The sequence below is a fragment of the Sminthopsis crassicaudata genome, chromosome 2, assembly GCF_048593235.1.
Source record: "Sminthopsis crassicaudata isolate SCR6 chromosome 2, ASM4859323v1, whole genome shotgun sequence".
Classification (NCBI taxonomy): domain Eukaryota; kingdom Metazoa; phylum Chordata; class Mammalia; order Dasyuromorphia; family Dasyuridae; genus Sminthopsis; species Sminthopsis crassicaudata.
In genome coordinates this window covers 356,075,278-356,097,923 of record NC_133618.1, presented here as the reverse complement: position 1 = coordinate 356,097,923, position 22,646 = coordinate 356,075,278, and the positions used below count along the sequence as shown (strand labels likewise).

The 22,646-nt window shown below is 35.6% G+C and overlaps 1 protein-coding gene across 1 annotated transcript in view; it reads right to left on the bottom strand.

Moving 5' to 3' along the window:
- The window catches only part of TRPC7 (transient receptor potential cation channel subfamily C member 7), a 288,781-nt gene that overhangs the window by 177,073 nt on the left and 89,062 nt on the right, over nucleotides 1-22,646 (bottom strand). The window lies entirely within an intron of this gene.

The following is a 22,646-nucleotide window of genomic DNA, read 5'->3' as shown; positions in this document are numbered from 1 at the left end:
CCTTTTTTGTTTTCAAGTCAAAGCCAGCTGAAAGAAGCAAACTGTGATTTCAAAGAGACAGCTTACATTTGTTTTTGCTTTTTTAGATACATAATGATTTCCTTGGTGAAGGAATATAGTCATAAATGTGATCTATAATTTGGTAGAGTTATTTTTAAAAGTTTAATTGATATTTTAAAGAATCTTTCAGATTCTTTTATGTGGCATTAGAAGATTCTGTACAAGTTTTAATTGATTGTATAGACTGTATTCTGAGATTATGCCCATAATTTAAAAGGCTTTCTGAAAATAACAGTTTTTTTCTTTGTCCTTTTGAAAATATTTATATTATGAGCAATTTGGAATTTTTCTATGTATTGGGTATTTTAAAGCAAAATGATTTGTATAATGTTTGACTTATGACACTGCCTACTTAGATATGAAAGATGAGTTGTGAACTTACTGGGACAAATTTCTTACTGTTGTCAATATGAGGTCATGGTAAATATGTGTTTGGGATTTATCTGAAACTTTGCTCAATGGAATTTGTTATTTGAGGTAAAATTTGTTGGGCTTGTAATTAATATTTATATGGAGTTTTAAAGCTCCACCCTCTGATGGTTAGTGGAACAATTACTTGGAGTATAACTGGGTTAAGGGTACTTTATCCTGTGTCCTGTATGTGCTGAAGAATCAGTTTTGATATTATGTTATAGTCATATTTCTGCATTTTTTTCTTCTCTTGTGCTTAATAGGAGCCAATAGTCAATAGAATTTGTTAACACAATTCAATTATGTCATACCTTGCTGTTTCCAATCTGTTTATATGTAATCATTATATCCTAAATACTTAGGCAAATGAGTATTTAGCCTAGGCATCTATCTTTTACTAAATATTCGTGTTTGTAGATATTCAGGTTTTTCAAGATTTCTAAATGATGAGAAGACAATTAACAGTGGTCCGTGAAACCTAAACTGCTGTCTTTAATGGGACTATAGCTGACAGCTGTTTGCCTGTTTCCTTAAATGGGAAGCAACTCTATTTTGGCCTCCCCACATCTTGCAGCAGTCCTTGTGAACCAGTTTTTCACTTTTCACTTCGCCCCTTATTATCATGAAGCAGTTTTTAAATGAGAGGCTTTGCCCCCTGCCCCTAATAGACTGATATGGGTAATTGGAAAAAGGTTGATAAATGATTGTTAAGCCCTGAATGGGTCATTTATTACTGTGTGTTTAAGATTGGGATGGAAATTGTTAAAATTGTATAACTCTTGCTCTTATGTTTGAATGATTTTTAGGAAACCCTAATGTGATATAGGTAGGAATTCACTCTTGGGATTTATATGTGGGATGGTTATTTGACAATTTATTTGCTTTTTTGGATGATTCCATTTACCTGAGACAAAAAGGGAGGGAAGAAGAGATAGGAAATTGGGAAAACTGGTGGATTTTTCTCAAAAATGGGAAGAATGGGAACTCCTAGTTTCCTGTCCACTTTGCCCTAGGTACTTCTGCCCCAACCCCTATCTCACTAGTTCAGATTGAATTAGAAGTCCTTTAAGCAGTCCTTTTTCATTTTTACTCCTTGCTTAAACCTACTGGGATGTGATTGCTGGTTATGCTTTAACTTTGAAACACCTTATTCTGTTGGAATTGCCCTGGCAAACTCATCAAAAATCAGAACTGAAAAAAAAAATGAATGATTCATTGAGGCACCAAGAATAAGACAAGTAAAACCAAAAAAAAAAATGAAAAACTGGAGAAAATGTCAAATATCTACTCGGCAAAACAACAGACCTGGAAAATAGATCTGGGAGAGATAATCTGAGGATTATTGGACTTCCCGAAAATTATGATGAAAAAAAGAGCCTAGATACTATTTTACAGGAAATCATCAAAGAGAACGACCCAGATGTAATAGAATCCGAAGGTAAAATAGGCATTGAAAGAATTCATCAAACACCTTCTGGAAAAAAACCCTAAAAAAAACTCCACAGAACATTGTGGCCAAATTTCAGAAGTATCAGACTAAGGAAAAATATTACAAACAGCCAGGAAAAAACAATTCAAATACCAATGTGCCACAATAAGGGTCACTCAAAATCTGTCTGCCTCTACATTAAAGGATTGAAGGGCCTGGAATCTGATATTCTGAAAGGCAAAAGAACTTGGAATGCAGCCAAGAATAAACTACCCAGTTAAGTTTAGCATTTTCTTCCATGGAAGAAGATGCACAGTTCATGAAACAGATGAATTCCATTTGTTTCTAAGGAAAAAACCAGATCTAAACAAAAAAATTGATCTCCAACCATAGGACTCAGGAGAAGCAGAAAAAGGTAAAAGGAACTCTTGAGAACTATATTTCTGTTGTGGACATACATTAAGAGTACATGTAAAATTTGATTTTACTGATATAACAAAAAAAGGGAAGTGAAAATGGAAAGGGGACATTATCAGAAAAAGGGAAAAGTGGAGATAAAAAGAGGGAAACTACATCTCACAAAGAGGCAAAGGAAACCTATCATATCTGAGGGAATTTAGAGAGGGGAGGAATATTGTGTGAATTTTACTCTCAGCAGAGTTGGCTCAAAAAGAAAATAATTGACATATTTGTTTTACAGAGAATTCTCTCTCACCTCATTAAAAAGGGGGAGAGGAAAAGAGAAAAGAAAAAGAGCAATAAGGAAAGGGAACAAGAAAGGGAAAGGGATTTAAAAGGAGGAGAGAGCAATACTAAAGAAGAAGGGCTGCATGATGCAAGTGGGGACCATAAGTTTAATACTGGGGGGAAGGGGTTTGGGGGGCAAGAGAAAAAGGATAATCTGGGGATAATATGATGGCAGGAAATACAGAATTAGTCATTTTAACTGTAAATGTGAATGGGATGAACTCCCCATTAAGCAGAGATGGATAGCAGACTGGATCAAAAGTCAGAAACCTACAATATGTTGTTTACAGGAAACACACTTAAAGCAGGGAGATATATACAGAATAAAGGTAAAAGGATGGAGCAGAATCTATTAGGCTTCAAATGAAGTCAAAAAAGCAGGGATAGACATCCTTATCTCAGATCAAGCAAAAGCAAAAATTGATCTAATCAAAAGAAATAAGAAAGGAAACTATATCTTGCTAAAGTGTAGCATAGGCAATGAAGCAATATCAATACTAAATATATATGCACCAAGTGGTATAGAATGTAACTTCCTAAAGGAGAAGTTAAGAGAGTTGCAAGAAGAAATAAACAACAAAACTATAATAATGGGAGATCTCAAACTTGCACTCTCAGTATTAGATAAATCAAACCACAAAACAAAGAAGAAAGAAGTTAAAGAGGTAAATAGAATATTAGAAAAATTAGGTATGATAGATCTTTGGAGAAAATGAAATGGTGACAGAACGGAGTATACTTTCTTCTCAGCAGATCATGGAACCTATACAAAAATTGACCATATATTAGGACATAAAGATCTCAAAATTAAATGCAGGAAGGCAGAAATAGTAAAGGGTTTCTTTTCAGATCATGGTGCAATAAAAACTACATTCAACAAAAAGTTAGGGATAAATAGACCAAAAAGTAATTGGAAACTAAATAATCTCATCTTAAAGAATGATTAGGGGGGGGGTGGAGCCAAGATGGCGGAGAAGAAACACACGACTCAGTGAACGTCCTCACTCCCTCACAACCAATTAGATAAATTAAGTCTCAAAATTAGCTCAGGACTGATAGATACCACAAGGACTGGAAGCACGACTTACCAGCTGAAGAGAATCTGGAGTTTCAACAGGAAAGGTCAGTTCTCAGGGGAGGAATAAGAAAGACCAGCACAGACGGTGGGGTAGGGGCACACTGCACCCATTGCGCTGGGAAGGGCTCTGGGATCAGAGAAGCCACTGAGGTAAAGGAATCTGGCACAGGCTGTTAGCTCTTCTCTGCTAATTATTTAGCAGTTCAGAAGAGAAAGCCAAAATATTTTAAAACTCAGATTAGATTTTCCCTGGACCCTGGGGGTGACTCATTAGACTCGGCACCAGGGGGTGTGGCCTCAGCTACCACCTGAGAATAGTTAAGAGATTGACAAGTGGGTGGATACGGCCCAAGGCAACACACACTGCCTAGCTTAGCTGGAGGGAGTGGAACTCAGCTCCAGGAAGTCCCAGAGAAGCGGAACCTTTGAACTAGGGACCGCGGTTTCTGGCAGACACTTCCAGTTTGAGCACAGGGGCTTCTCACGTCACCTGCTGCAGACATCCACTCCCCACCCGGACACATAGGCTGGGCTTCGTGCTGTCTTCACTATTCTACGCCCTCGAAGCACAGCAGTGCTAATCACCTCTGAGGCACTTCCAGGGAGGGGGTGGGGAACTCTCTCCCAGAGCTCTCTCTCTCTTAGCTCAGGCTCAGGAGCCGCTGCATCCATCCGGTCTGGGAGGAAGCTGGTAAAGAAGTAAATAATTTCCTACCCCAGAGACAGACCCCAAAAGATTTTTTTAAGTATGAGCAAAAAAGCTAGAAAAACCATAGATTCCTTCTATACAGAGCAACAGCGGGTATCCAACCCCGAGGAAGTTGACAGCAGAGAATCAACAGACAACAAACTAAAGGGGAACGATTCCTGCCCCCCATCACATAACTCTCTCCTAGAAGAAGCTCTTAAAAAATTGAGGGAGATCGAAGAAAAATGGGGAAAAGAAAGGGAAGTTATGATAGAGAATAACAACGTCCTGAAATTGGAGGTGGAAAAAATAAAGAATTCACAGGACATGCAGGGAAACAAAATTAGTGAATTAGAAAAGGTTAAAAAAACACAGGAAAGTAGGATTTCTGAATTGGAAAAGATAAAAAAGTCTCAAGAAAATAGAATTTCTGAATTGGAAAAAGAAAATAATTCTCAAAAAAAAAATTAGGGAAATGGAAAAAAACTCAATAGAGCAAAATAATTCATTTAAAAACGAAATTGGGCATTTACAAAAAGAACTAAAAACTGTGAAAGAAGAAAATAACTCCTTAAAAGTCAGGATGGAACAAATAGAAATGAATGATTCACAGAGAACCCAAGAATCAGTCAAACAAAACAAAAAAAATGAGAAGCTGGAGAACAACGTCAAATACTTACTGGGAAAATCTATAGACCTGGAAAATAGATCTAGGAGAGATAATCTGCGGATTATTGGACTTCCAGAAAACTATGACCAAAAAAAGAGCCTAGATTCTATTTTACAGGAAATTATCAAAGAGAACTGTCCAGAGATAATAGAAACAGAAGGGAAAGTAGATGTGGAAAGAATTCATCGAACTCCTTCTGAAATAGACCCTAAAAAAAGAACACCACGGAATATTGTGGCTAAGCTGCAGAATTACCACACAAAGGAGAAAATCCTGCAAGCAGCTAGAAAAAAACAATTTAAATACCAAGGTGCCACAATAAGGGTCACCCAAGATCTGGCTGCCTCCACATTAAAAGATAGAAGGGCCTGGAACCTGATATTCCATAAGGCAAAAGATCAAGGACTGCAACCAAGAATGAACTACCCAGCTAAGTTTAGCATCTTTTTCCATGGAAGAAGATGGTCATTCAATGAAACAGAGGAATTCTATATGTTTCTAAGAAAAAAACCAGACTTAAACAAAAAATTTGATCTACATCCACAAGACTGAAGAGAAACAGAAAAAGGTACACAGAACCCTTGAGAACTGTAACTCTGTTGTGGGTATATAAAAAATACTCAAGGATAATTTGATTTTACTGATATAAAAGAAAAAAAGGGGGGTGTGGTAAAGGGAAGGAGGTCGGTTCAGAAAAGGGGGAAGGAGTGATAAAAAGAGGGAAACTATATCCCAGGAAGAGACATAGAAAATACACCATATCTGAGGGAACTTAGTGAGGGGGAGAATCATTGTGTGAATCTTACTCTCATCAGAAGAGGCTCAAAGAGTAAATAATTAACATATTTGTTTTTCAGAGAATTTTCTCTCACCTCATTAAAAGGGGGGAGAGGAAAAGGGGAAAGGAAAAGGAGAATAAGTGAAGGGACTTGGAGGGAGGGGGGAGGGATCCTAAAAAAAAAAAAAAAAAAAGAGGGAGGGTTGCGCGTCACAAGGGGGGTCTGTAAATTAAATATCGGGGAGGGGGATCAGGGGAGTCAAGGGAAAAAAGTATAATCTGGGGATAATACGATGGCAGGAAACACAGAATTAGTAATTTTAACTGTAAATGTAAATGGGATGAACGATCCCATCAAACGGAGACGGATAGCAGATTGGATCAAAAAGCAGAACCCTACAATATGTTGTCTACAGGAAACACACTTAAAGCAGGGAGATACATACAGAGTAAAGGTAAAAGGTTGGAACAGAGCCTATTATGCTTCAGGTAAAGCCAAAAAAGCAGGGGTAGCTATCCTTATCTCAGATCAAGCAAAAGCAGAAGTAGATCTCGTTAAAAAAGATAAGGAAGGAAACTATATCCTGCTGAAAGGTAGCATAAATAATGAAGCCATATCAATACTAAACATATATGCACCAAGTGGTATAGCATCTAACTTTCTAAAGGAAAAGTTAAGAGAACTGCAAGAAGAAATAGACAGGAAAACTATAATAGTGGGAGATCTCAACCTTGCACTCTCAGATTTAGACAAATCAAACCACAAAACAAACAAGAAAGAAATTAAAAAAGTAAATAGAACATTAGAAAAACTAGGTATGATAGACCTTTGGAGAAGACTGAATGACAATAGGAAGGAATATACTTTCTTCTCAGCAGTTCATGGATCCTATACAAAAATTGACCATATATTAGGACATAAAGATCTCAAAATTAAATGTAGGAAGGCAGAAATAATAAATGCCTTCTTCTCAGATCACAATGCAATAAAAGCTACATTCAGTAAAAAGTTAGGGGTAAATAGACCAAAAAGTAATTGGAAACTGAATAATCTCATCTTAAAGAATGACTGGGTGAAAGAGCAAATTATAGAAACAATTAACAATTTCACCCAAGATAATGATAATGATGAGACATCATATCAAAATCTTTGGGATGCAGCTAAAGTAGTAATAAGGGGAAATTTTATATCTTTAGAGGCTTATTTGAAGAAAATTGAGAAAGAGAAGATTAACGAATTGGGCTTACAACTTAAAAGGCTAGAAAAAGACCAAATTATAAACCCCCAACCAAAAATTAAGCTCGAAATACAAAAATTAAAAGGAGAAATCAATAAAATTGAAAGTAAAAAAACTATTGAATTAATAAATAAAACCAAGAGTTGGTTTTATGAAAAAGCCAATAAAATAGATAAACCTTTGGTAAATTTGATCAAAAAAAAGAAAGAGGAAAATCAAATTGATAGTCTTACAAATGAAAAGGGGGATCTTTCCACCAATGAAGAGGAAATTAGAGAAATAATAAGGAGTTACTTTGCCCAACTTTATGCCAATAAATTTGATAACTTAAGTGAAATGGATGACTTTCTCCAAAAATATAGGCTCCCTAGATTAACAGAGGAGGAGATAAATTGCTTAAATAGTCCCATTTCAGAAAAAGAAATAGAACAAGCTATTAATCAACTCCCCAGGAAAAAATCCCCAGGGCCAGATGGATTCACATGTGAATTCTACCAAACATTTAAAGAACAATTAGCCCCAATGTTATATAAATTATTTGAAAAAATAGGGGATGAAGGAGTCCTACCAAACTCCTTTTATGACACAGACATGGTACTGATACCTAAACCTGGTAGATCGAAAACTGAGAAAGAAAATTATAGACCAATCTCCTTAATGAATATTGATGCTAAAATCTTAAATAAGATATTAGCAAAAAGACTTCAGAAAATCATCTCCAAGATAATACACTATGATCAAGTAGGATTTATTCCAGGAATGCAGGGCTGGTTTAATATTAGGAAAACTATTAATATAATTGACCATATTAATAATCAAATTAATAAGAACCATATGATCATCTCAATAGATGCAGAAAAAGCATTTGACAAAATCCAACATCCATTCCTACTAAAAACTCTTGAGAGTATAGGAATAAATGGATTATTCCTTAGAATAATCAGAAGTATATATTTAAGACCGTCAGTAAGCATAATATGCAATAGAAATAAACTGCAACCTTTCCCAGTAAGATCAGGAGTGAAACAAGTTTGCCCACTATCACCATTACTATTCAATATAGTACTAGAAACGCTAGCCTCGGCAATAAGAGCCGAGAAAGAGATTCAAGGAATTAGAGTAGGAAATGAGGAAATTAAACTATCACTTTTTGCAGATGACATGATGGTATACTTAGAGAACCCCAAAGACTCTGCTAAAAAGCTACTAGAAATAATTCAAAATTTCAGCAAAGTGGCAGGATACAAAATAAATCCACATAAATCCTCGGCATTTTTATATATCACTAACAAAATGCAACAGCAAGAGATACAAAGAGAAATTCCATTCCAAACAAATGTTGAGAGTATAAAGTATTTGGGAATCCATCTACCAAAGAAAAGTCAGGAATTATATGAGAAAAATTACAAAACACTTGCCACAAAAATAAAATCAGATTTAAATAATTGGAAAGACATTCAGTGCTCTTGGATAGGCCGAGCGAATATAATAAAGATGACAATACTCCCCAAACTAATCTATTTATTTAGTGCTATACCAATCAGACTCCCAAGAAACTATTTTAATGACCTAGAAAAAATAACAACAAAATTCATATGGAAGAATAAAAGGTCAAGAATTGCAAGGGAACTAATGAAAAAAAACTCAGAGGAAGGTGGTCTAAGTGTACCTGATCTAAAGCTATATTATATAGCAGCAGTCACCAAAACCATTTGGTATTGGCTAAGAAATAGACCGGTAGATCAGTGGAACAGATTAGATACAAAGGACAAAAAAGGGTACATCTATAGCAATCTAATCTTTGACAAACCCAAAGATTCCAACATTAGGGATAAAAATTCATTATTCGGAAAAAACTGTTGGGAAAACTGGAAATTAGTATGGCAGAAATTAGATATGGATCCACACTTAACACCATATACCAAGATAAGATCAAAATGGGTCCATGATTTAGGCATAAAGAGGGAGATAATAAATAGATTAGAGGAACAGAGGATAATCTACCTCTCAGACTTGTGGAGGAGGAAGGAATTTATGACCAGAGGAGAACTAGAGATCATTATTGATCACAAAATAGAAGATTTTGATTACATCAAACTAAAAAGTTTCTGTACAAATAATACTAATGCAAACAAGATTAGAAGGGAAGTAACAAATTGGGAAAATATTTTTAAAAACAAAGGTTCTGACAAAGGTCTCATTTCCAAAATATATAGAGAACTGACCATAATTTATAAGAAACCGAACCATTCTCCAATTGATAAATGGTCAAAGGATATGAACAGACAATTCTCAGAGGAAGAAATTGAAACTATATCCACTCACATGAAAGAGTGTTCCAAATCACTACTGATCAGAGAAATGCAAATTAAGACCACTCTGAGATACCACTACACACCTGTCAGATTGGCTAAGATGACAGGAACAAATAATGACAAATGTTGGAAGGGATGTGGGGACATTGGGACACTAATACATTGCTGGTGGAGTTGTGAAAGAATCCAGCCATTCTGGAGAGCAATCTGGAATTATGCCCAAAAAGTTATCAAACTGTGCATACCCTTTGACCCAGCAGCGCTACTACTGGGATTATATCCCAAAGAAATACTAAAGAGCGGAAAGAGACATATATGTGCCAAAATGTTTGTGGCAGCTCTTTTTGTTGTAGCTAGAAACTGGAAGATGAATGGATGTCCATCAGTTGGAGAATGGTTGGGTAAATTGTGGTATATGAAGGTTATGGAATATTATTGCTCAGTAAGAAATGACCAGCAGGAGGAATATAGAGAGGCCTGGAGAGACTTAGATCGACTGATGCTGAGTGAAATGAGCAGAACCAGAAGATCACTGTACACTTCAACAACAATACTGTATGGGGATGTATTCTGATGGAAGTGGAAACCTTCAACATAAAGAAGATCCAACTCACTTCCAGTTGATCAATGATGGACAGGGGTAGCTGCACCCAGAGAAGAAACACTGGGAGGGGAATGAAAATTGTTAGCACTAATATTTGTCTGCCCAGGTTGCATGTACCTTCGGATTCTAATGTTTATTGTGCAACAAGAAAATGATATTCGCACACATGTATTGTACCTAGACTATATTGTAACACATGTAAAATGTATGGTATTGCCTGTCATCGGGGGGAGGGAATAGAGGGAGGGGGGGTAATTTGGAAAAATGAATACAAGGGATAATATTATAAAATATATATAATAAAAAAAAAAAGAATGATTAGGTGAAGCAGCAAATTATAGATACAATTAATAATTTCACTCAAGATAATGACAATGATGAGACATCATACCAAAATTTGTGAGAACCAGCTAAAGTGGTAATAAGGGGAAATTTTATATCTTTAGAGGCTTACTTGAATAAAATAGAGAAAGAGAAGATCAATGAATTGGGCTTGCAACTTAAAAAGTTAGAAAAGGACCAAATTAAAACCCCCTAATCAAATGCTAAACTTGAAATTCTAAAATAAAAAAGAGAAAGTAATAATATTGAAAGTAAAAAAAAAAACTATTGAACTAATAAATAAAATTAAAAGTTGGTTTTGTGAAAAAACCAACAAAATAGATCAACCTTTGGTAAAGGAGTTACTTTGTCCAACTTTATGCCAATAAAATTGATAACCTAAGTGACATGGATGACTACCTCCAAAAATATAGGCTTCTCAGATAAAGAGAGGAAGAAGTAAATTGCTTAAATAGTCCCACTTCAGAAAAAAAAAAAATAGAACAAGGTATTAATCAACTCCCTAAGAAAAAATCTTCAGGACCAGATGGATTTACATGTGAATTCTACCAAACATTCAAACAACAATTAGTTCCAATGCTATATAAACTATTTGTAAAAATAGGGAATAAAGGAGTACTATCAAATTCCTTTTATGACACAGACATAGGACTGATACCCAAAATAGGTAGGTTGAAAACAGAGAAAGAAAACTATAGATCAATCTCCCTAATTAACAGTGATGCTAAAATCTTAAATAAAATATTAGCAAAAAGATTACAGAAAGTCATCCCGAGGATGATGACCAAGTGGGATTTATACCACAAATGCAGGGCTGATTCAGTATTAGGAATACTATCAGTATAATTGGCAATATTAATAACCAAATTACCAAAAACCATATGACCATCTCAAAAGATGCAGAAAAGCATTTGATAAAATCCAACATCCAGTCCTATTAAAAACAATTGAGAGTATAGCAATAAATAGACTTTTCCTTAAAATAATCAGTAGCATCTATTTAAAATCATCAGTAAGCATCATATGTAATGGGCATAAATTGCAACCATTCCCATTAAGACCAGGGGTGAAACAAGGTTGCTCATTGTTACAATTAATATTCAATATTGTATTAGAAATGCTACCCTCGGCAATAAGAGTGGAGAAAGAGATTAAAGGATTTAGAGTAGGTAATGAGGAAACCAAATTATCATTCTTTGCTGATGATATGATGGTATACATAGAGAACCCCAAAGATTCTACTAAAAAGCTATTAGAAATAATCCACACCTTTAGCAAAGTTGCAGGATACAAAATAAATCCACATAAATCATCAGCATTCTTATATGTCACTTACAAAATCCAACAGTTAAAGTTACAAAGAGAAATTCCATTTAAAGTAACTATTGGTAGTATAAAATATTTAGGAATCTATCTGCCAAGGAAAAATCAGAAACTATATGAGCAAAACTACAAAACACTTTCCACACAAATTAAGTGTGATCTAACCAATTGGAAATACATTAAATGCTCTTGGATAGGGCGAGCAAATACAATAAAGTTGACAATACTACCTAAACTAATCTATTTATTTAGTGCTATACCAATCAGACTTCCAAAAAACTATTTTAATGACCTAGAAAAAATAACAACAAAGTTCATATGGAAAGACAAAAGGTCAAGAATTTCAAGGGAATTAATGAGGAAAAAAAAAACTAATGAAATTGACCTTGCTGTACCAGATCTAAAATTATATTATAAAGCAGCATTTACCAAAACCACTTGGTATTGGAAAAGAAATAGACTAGTTGACCAGTGGAATAGGTTAGGTCCAAAGGATAAAATAATCAACAACTTTAGTAATCTAGTGTTTGACACACCCAAGGACCCTAGCTTTTGGGATAAAAACTCAATGATTGTCAAAAATTGCTGGGAAAATTGGAAATTAATATGGCAGAAACTAGGCATTGACCCACACTTAACACCATACACCAAGATCAGGTCAAAATGGGTTCATGATCTAGGCATAAAGAATGAGATTATAAATAAATTAGAAGAACATAGGATAGTTTACCTCTCAGACTTGTGGAAGAGGAATGAATTTATGTCCAAAGAAGAACTAGAGATCATTATTGATCACAAAGTAGAAAACTTTGATTATATCAAATTGAAAAGTTTTTGTACAAACAAAACTAATGCAGACAATATCAGAAGGGAAGCAATAAACTGGGAAAACATTTTTACAGTCAAAGGTTCTGATAAAGGCCTCATTTCCAAAATATATAGAGAAATAACTCTAATTTATAAGAAATCAAGCCATTCTCCAATTGATAAATAGTCAAAGGATATGAACAATTGTCAGATGAAAAAATTGAAATTATTCCTAGCCATATGAAAAGATGCTCCAAGTCATTATTAATCAAAGAAATGCAAATTAAGACAGCTCTGAGATATCACTATACACCTGTCAGAGTGGCTAGAATGACAGAGAAAGATAATGCAGAATGTTGGATGGGATGTGGGAAAACAGGGACACTGATACATTGTTGGAAGAATTGTGAATACATCCAGCTATTCTGCAGAGTAATTTGGAACTATGCTCAAAAAGTTATCTATGCTCAAAAAGTTATCAAGCTGTGTATGCCCTTTGACCTAGCAGTGTTACTACTGGGTTTATATCCCAAAGAGATCTTAAAGAAGGGGAAGGGATCTGTATGTGCAAGAATGTTTGTGGCAGCCCTCTTTGTAGTGGCCAGAAACTGGAAACTAAGTGGATGCCCATCAATTGGAGAATGGCTAATAAATTGTGATATATGAATATTATGGAATATTATTGTTCTGTAAGAAATGACCAACAGGATGATTTCAGAAAGGCCTGGAGAGACTTACATGAACTGATGCTGAGTGAAATGAGCAGGACCAGGAGATCGTTGTATACTTCAACAGCAATATTATATGATGATCAATTCTGATGGATGTGGCCATTTTCAACAATGAGATGAACCAAATCAGTTCCAATAGGGAAGTCATGAACTGATCCAGCAACACCCAGCAAAAGAACTCTGGGAGATAACTATGAATCACTACATAGAATTCCAAATCCCTCTCTTTTTGTCCGCCTGCATTTTGGATTTCCTTCGCAGGCTAATTGTACACTATTTCAAAATCCGATTCTTTTTGTACAGCAAAACAACTTTTTGGATATGTGTATATATAACATATATATACATATATATATATATATATACATATATATATATATATATAGAGAGAGAGAGAGAGAGAGAGAGAAAGAGAGAGAGAGAGAGAGAAAGAGAGAGAAAGAGAGAGAGAGAGAGAGAGAGAGAGAGAGAGAGAGAGAGAGAGAGAGAGAGTATTTAATTTATACTTTAACATATTTAACATGTGTTAATCAACCTGCCATCTGGGGTGGGGGGAAGGAGGGGAAAAATGAGAACAAAAGGTTTGGCAACTGTCAATGTTGTAAAACTACCCTATGCATATATCTGATAAATAAAAAGCTATAAAAAAGAAATAATCCATAACTTTAGCAAAGTTGCCGGATAAAAAAATAAATCCACATAAATCATCTGCATTCTTATACATCACTAACAAAATCTAACAGAAAGTGATACAAAGATAAATTCCATTTAAAATAACTGTCCATAAGATAAAATATTTGGCAATCTATCTGTCAAGGGAAAGTGAGGAAGTATATGAGCAAAACTACAAAACATTTTCAACACAAATAAAGTCAGATCTAAACCATTGGAAAATATTAAGTACTCTTGGATGGGTTGAGTGAATATAATAAAGATGGCAATACTACCTAAACTAATCTATTTATTTAGTGCTATACCAATTAAACTCCTAACAAACTATCTTGCTGACCTAGAAATAATAACAAAATTCATCTGGAAGAATAAAAGTCCAAGAATTTCAAGGGAATTAATGAAATTATAAAAGCAAATGAAGGTGGCCTAGCTGTATCAGACCTAATACTATATTATAAAGCAGTCATCAAAAACATTTGCTACTGGCTGAGAAATAAAGCAGTTGATCAGGCTAGGTTCACAGTGACTATAGCAATTTAGTTATGGCAAACCCAAAGACCCCATCTTTTGGGATAAGAATTCACTATTTGAAGAAACTGCTGGGAAAATTGGAAACTAGTATGGTGGAAACTAAGCACTGACCCACATATAACATTATATATTAAGATAAGTTTAAGATGGCTTCATGATCTAAAAATAAAGAATGATATTATAAACAAATTAGAAGAACATAGAATAGTTTGCCTCTCAGACGTATGGAGGAGGAAGGAATTTGTGATCAAAGAATAATGAGAGATTATTATTGATCACAAAATAAATAATTTTGATTTTATTAAGTTAAAATTTTTTTTGTGCAAACAAAACTAATCCAGACAAGATTAGAAGGGAAGCAATAAATTGAAAAAAAAACATTTTTTACATTCAAAGGTCTGATAAAAGCCTCATTTCTAAAATATATTAGGAATTGACTCAATTTTGTAAAAATTCAAGTCATTCTTCAATTGATGAATGGTCAAAGGATATGGACAGACTATTTTCAGATAAAGAAATTGAAATTCTTTGTAGTGATATGAAAAAGTGCTCCAAATCACTATTGATCAAAGAAATGCAAATTAAGACAACTCTGTGATACACACATTTCAAATTGGCTAAGATGACAGGAACAAATAATGACAAATGTTGGAGGGTATAGGGGAAAACTGAGTCACTGATACATTGTTGGTGGAACTGTGAACAGGTCCAATGATTCTTTTTTTTTTTTATTTTATTAGTATAACTTTTTATTGACAGTACATATGCTTGGGTAAATTTTTACAACAATATCCTTTGCACTCACTTCTGTTCCGAATTTTCCCTTCCCTCACTCCACTAGATGGCAGACAGTCTTATACATGTCAAATATTTTATAGTATATCCTAGGTACAATATGTCTGTACAGAATCAAACAGTTCTCTTATTGCACAGGAAAAATTGTATTCAGAAGGTAAAAATAACCTGAGAAGAAAAACAAAAATGCTAACAGTTCACACTCATTTTCCAGCATATCTTCTATGGGTGTAGATGATTCTGTTCATCATTGATCATTTGGAACTGAATTAGATCTTCTCTTTGTTGAAGATATCCACTTCCATCAGAATACATCCTCATACAGTATTGTTGTTGAAGTGTATAATGATCTCCTGGTTCTGCTCATTTCACTCAGCATCAGTTCATGCAAGTCTTTCCAACCCTTTCTGTATTCATTCTGCTTGTCATTTCTTAAAAAAATAATAATATTCCATAACATTCTCCAATTGAGAGGCCTCCATTTTCCAGTTTCTAACCACCACAAAAAGGGCTGCCACACACATTTTGGCACATACATGTCCCTTTCCATTTTTTAGTATCTCTTTGGGATATAAGCCCAGTAGTAGCACTGCTGGATCAAAGGGTATGCACAGTTTGATAACTTTGGGGGCATAATTCCAGATTGCTCTCCAGAATGGCTGGATTCTTTCACAACTCCACCAACAATGCATCAGTGTCCCAGTTTTCCCATATCGCCTCCAACATTCATCATTATCTTTTCTTGTCATCTTAGCCAATCTGAAAGATGTGTATCACAGAGTTGTCTTAATTTGCATTTCTATGATTAATAGTGATTTGGAACACTTTCACATGAGTGGAAATTGTTCAATTTCATCATCTGAAAATTGTTCATATCCATTGACCCTTTATCAATTGGAGAATGGCTTGATTTCTTACAAATTAGAGTTAATTCTCTATATATTTTAGAAATGAGGTCTTTATCAGAACCTTTAACTGTAAAAAAATGTTTTCCCAGTTTGTTGCTTCCCTTTCAATATTGTTTGCATTAGCTTTGTTTGTATAAAGGCCTTTTAATTTGATATAATCAAAATTTTCCATTTCATAATCAATAATAATCTCTAGTTCTTCTTTGGTCATAAATTCCTTCCCTCCACAAGTCTGAGAGGTAAATTATCCTATATTCCTGTAATTTATTTATAATATGAATCATTATACCTAAATCATGGACCCATTTTGATGTTATCTTCGTGTACTGTGTTAAGTTTGGGTCTATGCCTAATTTCTGCCATACTATTTTCCAGTTTTCCCAACAGTTTTTGTCAAATAATAAATTCTTATCCTAAAAGTTGGGATGTTTGGGTTCATCAAAAACTAGATTGCTATAGTTATTGACTATTTTGTCCTGTGAACTTAACCTATTGATCAGGGAATCCCTGATCAACTAAGTTATTTCTTAGCCAAAAGCAAATGGTTTTGGTGACTGCTGCTTTATAATATAGTTTTAGATCAGATACACCTAGGCCACCTTAATTTAATTTTTTTTTCCCATTAATTCCCTTAAAATTTTCTACCTTTTGTTCTTTCATATGAAATTTGTCGTTATTTTTTTCTAGGTCAATAAAATAGTTTCTTTGGAGTCTGATTAATATAGCACTAAATAAATAGATTAGTTTAGGGAATATTGTCATCTTTATTATATTCACTCAGCCTAAATATTTTTCCAATTATTTTGGGCACTTAATATTTTTCCAGTTATTTAAATCTGACTTTATTTGTCTGGAAAGTGTTTTGTAATTTTGCTTATATTATTCCTGACTTTCCTTTGGTGGATAGATTTCCAAATATTTTATGCTATCGACAGGTTTTTTTTTTTTTTTTTAATTTTTAAAATAGTTTTTATTGACTTCTGGCCAAGATGGCGGCATGGAGGCAGACAGCTACTTGAGCTCCATGTTTTATCTCAGGATTTACTTCATGACAAGCCTCAGAGTTAATGCTTGACCAGAAAAGAAACCCACAAATAATTACCAAGAGACAACATCCTTGAAATTCGCCAGAGAAGGTCTGTGTTTGCTTAGGGGAGGGTCAATCAGACTAGGCGCAGACTGAGGGCAGGCAAGCCAGAGTGAGACAGGCAGCTCACACAGCTCAGACCAGAGGGGGAGGGGTATGATCTCTGCCGTTTCTGCGAAAAGGCTTTTACCCCAGTGTGGATATTCCAACTTGGCAGAAAGCAGGAGCAGCAGAGAGGGTGTAAATACCAGAGGTGAAGATTAAAGCCCCGGAAAGCTAGTGTCTCTCGGAACCGGCCACCCCCAACCCCCACCTGGAGTGACTCAGCATATTCTCAGAGCCTCAGAGGGCAGACTCAGCACGGCCATTGCTGTCCTCTTAGTGGCTCTCTGCTGCCCTCCACCCCAGTCTGTAGAGGAAGCCCATTAACACCATCCAGCCCCATCCCCCCCAAAACAGACCAATTGTTTCTCTTGTCAATTTGTTTTCTTCCATTCTGCTCTTGACAAAATGAACAAAAAATTCAAAAGGGCTCTAACCATTGACAGCTTCTATATGGAGAGAGAGCAGACTTCAAATACTGAGGAGACTAAAAACAGACTGTCCCCAGAGGAATCCCTTTAAGGGGGATATGATCTGCTCCTCAATACAAAAGAATCTCATAGAGGAAATCAAAAAAGCTCTCACAAGAGAGCTGGAAGAGAAATGGGAAAAGGAAAGGGAAGCTTGGCAAGAGAGCCTGGAGAAGTCATCCAGAGTGGATAAAGAGGTCAAATCATTGAGAAATAAAATTAGTGAATTAGAAAAGGCAAACAACTCCAAAGAAAACAGGATTAGTGATCTGGAAAAGGTAAACAACTCCAAGGAAAACACGATTAGTGAGCTGGACAAAGAAATCAGCTCTCTAAAAAATAAAATGGATAAAATGGAAAAAAATTCCATAGAAAATAAAAACACAATTGGACAATTACAAAAAAGATATAAAAAAAGTGAGTGAAGAAAATACATCATAGAAAATTAGACTTGAACAAATAGAAATGAATGACTCAAGGAGAAACCAAGAGGTAGTCAAGCAAAACCAGAGAAATGAAACAAATGAAAAGAATGTCAAATACCTTATTAGAAAGACAACAGACCTGGAAAACAGATCCAGGAGAGACACGTTTTGGAAACAGAGGGTAAAATAGACATTGAAAAAATTCATCGATCACCTACTGAAAGGGACCCTAAAATCAAAGCACCAAGAAATATACTGGCCAAGTTCAAGAACCATTAGACAAAGGAGAAAATATTGGAAGCTGCTAGAAAAAAAGCAGTTCAGATATGGAGGAGCCACAATAAGGATAACCCAGGATCTAGCAGTGTCCACATTAAAAGAACGAAGGGCCTGGAACATGATATTCTGAAAGGCTAAGGAACTTGGTATGCAGCCAAGAATAACTTACCCAGCAAAAATGAGCATCGTTTTCCAGGGAAGAAGATGGACATTTAACAAAATAAATGAATTCCATCTATTTTTGATGAAAAAACCAGACCTACATAAAATGTTTGATAATCAAATACAGAACTCAAGAGATCTCTAAAAAGGTAAAAAGAAATCTTGAGAACTATACTGCTTCCATACAAATATGTAAAGAACATATGTATAATTTGTCCTAGAAACTAGAGGTGGAAAGGAAATTATATCATAACAAAGTGTAAAGTGGTGGTACTACATCTCATGAAGAGACAAAGGTAACCTATTTTATCTGAGAGAAAGAAAGGAGGGAGAAGAACATAGTGTGTATTAATAGACATATTTGATTTATGGTGAAACTTCCACTACATTGAAAAGTGAGAGGGAAGGAGTAAGCTAAGGGGAAGGGAATACAGAAATTGTGAGGAAAAGGGGTAAAATAAGGCAAGGAACTTTAAGGTGGGGGAGGGATACTAAAAAGGGAGGGCTGTGAAAAGCAAGTAGTATTCACAAGTTTAATATTGGGTAGGGGGATAAGAGGGAAGGAAAGAGGAAAAGCATAAGCAGGGGTTAATAGGATGGCAAGCAATATAAAATTAGTCATTCTAACCATAAATGTGAATGGGGCAAACTGCCTCATAAAGAGGAAGCAGTTAGCAGACTGGATTAAAAGTCAGAATCCTACTATATGTTGTTTATAGGAAACACACCTGAAACAGGGTGATACATTCAAACTAAAAGTAAAAGGGTGGAGCAGAATCTACTATGCTTCAGGCAAAGCCAAAAAAGCAGGGGTAGCCATCCTCATCTCAGATCAAGCAAAAACAAAAATTGATCTAATTAAAAGAGATAAGGAAGGGCATTATATCCTGCTAAAGGGTAGCATCAATAATGAAGCAGTATCAATATTAAACATATATGTACCAAGTGGTGCAGCATCTAAATTCTTCCATTTCCCTAATTTTTTTTTTTTTGAGAATTATTTTCTTTTTCCAATTCAGAAATTCTATTTTCTTGAGACTTTTTTATCTTTTCCAATTCAGAAATCCTACTTTCCTGTGTTTTTTTAACCTTTTCTAATTCACTAATTTTGTTTCCCTGCATCTCCTGTGAATTCTTTATTTTTTCCAACTCCAATTTCAGGACATTATTATTCTCTATCATAACTTCCCTTTCTTTTCCCCATTTTTCTTCGATCTCCCTCAATTTCTTAAGAGCTTCTTCTAGGAGAGAGTTATGTGATGGGGGGCAGGAATCGTTCCCCTTTAGGTTGTTATCTGATTCTCTGCTGTCAACTTCCTCAGGGTTGGACACCCGCTCTTTCTCTGTATAGAAGGAATCTATGGTTTTTCTAGCTTTTTTGTTCATACTTAAAAAAAATCTTTTGGGGTCTGTCTCTGGGGTAGGAAATTATTTACTTCTTTACCAGCTTCCTCCCAGACGGGATGGATGCAGCGGCTCCTGAGCCTGAGCTAAGAGAGAGCTCTGGGAGAGAGTTCCCCACCCTCTCCCTGGGAGTGCCTCAGAGGTGATTAGCACTGCTGTGCTTTGAGGGCGTAGAATAGTGAAGACTTCAGGAAGCCCAGGCTATGTGTCCGGGTGGGGAGTGGGTGTCTGCAGCAGGTGACGTAAGAAGCCCCTGCGCTCAAACTGGAAGTGTCTGCCAGAAACCGAGGTCCCTAGTTCAAAGGTTCCGCTTCTCTGGGACTTCCTGGAGCTGAGTTCCACTCCCTCCAGCTAAGCTAGGCAGTGTGTGTTGCCTTGGGCCGTATCCACCCACTTGTCAGTCTCTTAACTATTCTCAGGAGGTAGCTGAGGCCACACCCCCTGGTGCCGAGTCACCCCCAGGGTCCGGGGAAAATTTAATCTGAGTTTTAAAATATTTTGGCTTTCTCTTCTGAACTGCTAAATAATTAGCAGAGAAGAGCTAACAGCCTGTGCCAGATTCCTTTACCTCAGTGGCTTCTCTGATCCCAGAGCCCTTCCCAGCGCAATGGGCGCAGTGTGCCCCTACCCCACCGTCTGTGCTGGTCTTTCTTATTCCTCCCCTGAGAACTGACCTTTCCTGTTGAAACTCCAGATTCTCTTCAGCTGGTAAGTCGTGCTTCCAGTCCTTGTGGTATCTATCAGTCCTGAGCTAATTTTGAGACTTAATTTATCTAATTGGTTGTGAGGGAGTGAGGACGTTCACTGAGTCGTGTGTTTCCTCTCCGCCATCTTGGCTCCGCCCCCCAGCATCTAAATTCTTAAAAGAGAAATTAAGAAAGCAGCAAGAAGAAACAGACAGCAAAACTATAATAGTGGGAGATCTCGCACTCTCAGAATTAGTTAAATCAAACCACAAAATGAATAAGAAAGAAGTCAAAGAGATAAATAGAATACTAGAAAAGTTTGATATAATAGATCTTTGGCGAAAGCTAAGTGGAGACAGAAAGGAGTATACTTTCTTCTCAGAAGTTCATGGAACCTATACAAAAATTGAACATATACTAGGGCATAAAAATCTCAAAATCAAATGCAGTAAGGCAGAAATACTAAATGCATCCTTTTCATAATGCAATGAAAATTACATTTAACAAAAAGCCAGGGGAAAATAGACCAAAAAATATTTGGAAACTAAATAATCTTATTCTAAAGAATGATTGGGTAAAACAGCAAATCATAGACATAATAACTTCACCCAAGAAAATGACAATAATGAGACATCATACCAAAATGTGTGGGATACAGCCAAAGCAATAATAAGGGGAATTTTTATATCTCTACAGGCCTACTTGCATAAAATATAGAAAGAGAGGGCCAACGAATTGGGCTTACAACTAAAATTACTAGAAAAGGAACAAATTAAAAACCCCCAGACAAACACAAAACTTGAAATTCAAAAAATAAAAGGTGAGATTAATAAAACTGAAAGTAAAAAAAAAAACTATTGAATTAATTAATAAAACTAAGAGTTGGTTCTATGAAAAAACCAACAAAATAGACAAACCCTTAGTAAACCTGATTAAAAAAAGGAAAGAGAAAAAGCAAATTGTTAGTCTTGAAAATGAAAAGGGAGAAGGGCAGAGCCAAGATGGCAAGGAAGATACACGCGATTTTGTGATTTCTTCCCTCATTACCAGTTATTTAAATCAGCCTCAAAAATAACACTGGACTGATGGAAACCACAAGGACTGGAACATCCCAGGAAGAGGCATAGAAAATATACCATATCTGAGGGAATTTAGAGAGGGGGAGAAATATTGTTGTGAATCTTACTCTCATCAGAAGAGGCTCAAAGAGTAAATAATTGACATATTTGTTTTTCAGAAAATTCTCTCTCACCTCATTAAAAGGGGGGAGAGGAAAAGGGAAAAGGAAAAGGGGAATAAGGAAAGGTACTTGAAAGGAGGGGGGAGGGATACTAAAAAAAGGGAGGGCTGCACGTCACAAGTGGGGTCTATAAATTAATTATCGGGAAAGGGGTTTTGGGGGGTCAAGGGAAAAAGCATAATCTGGGGATAATATGATGGCAGGAAATACAGAATTAGTAATTTTAACTGTAAATGTGAATGGGATGAACACTCCCATCAAATGGAGATGGATAGCAGACTGGATCAAAAGTCAGAACCCTACAATATGTTGTTTACAGGAAACACACTTAAAGCAGGGAGATACATACAGAGTAAAGGTAAAAGGTTGGAGCAGAATCTATTATGCTTCAGGTAAAGCCAAAAAACCAGATGTAGCCATCCTTATCTCAGATCAAACAAAAGCAGAAGTTGATCTAATGAAAAGAGATAGGGAAGCAAACTATATCCTGCTAAAAGGTAGCATAAACAATGAAGCCATATCAATAGTAAAGATATATGCACCAAGTGGTATAGCATCTAACTTTCTAAAGGAAAAGTTAAGAGAATTGCAAGATGAAATAGACAGTAAAATCATAATAGTGGGAGATCTCAACCTTGCACTCTCAGATTTAGACAAACCACAA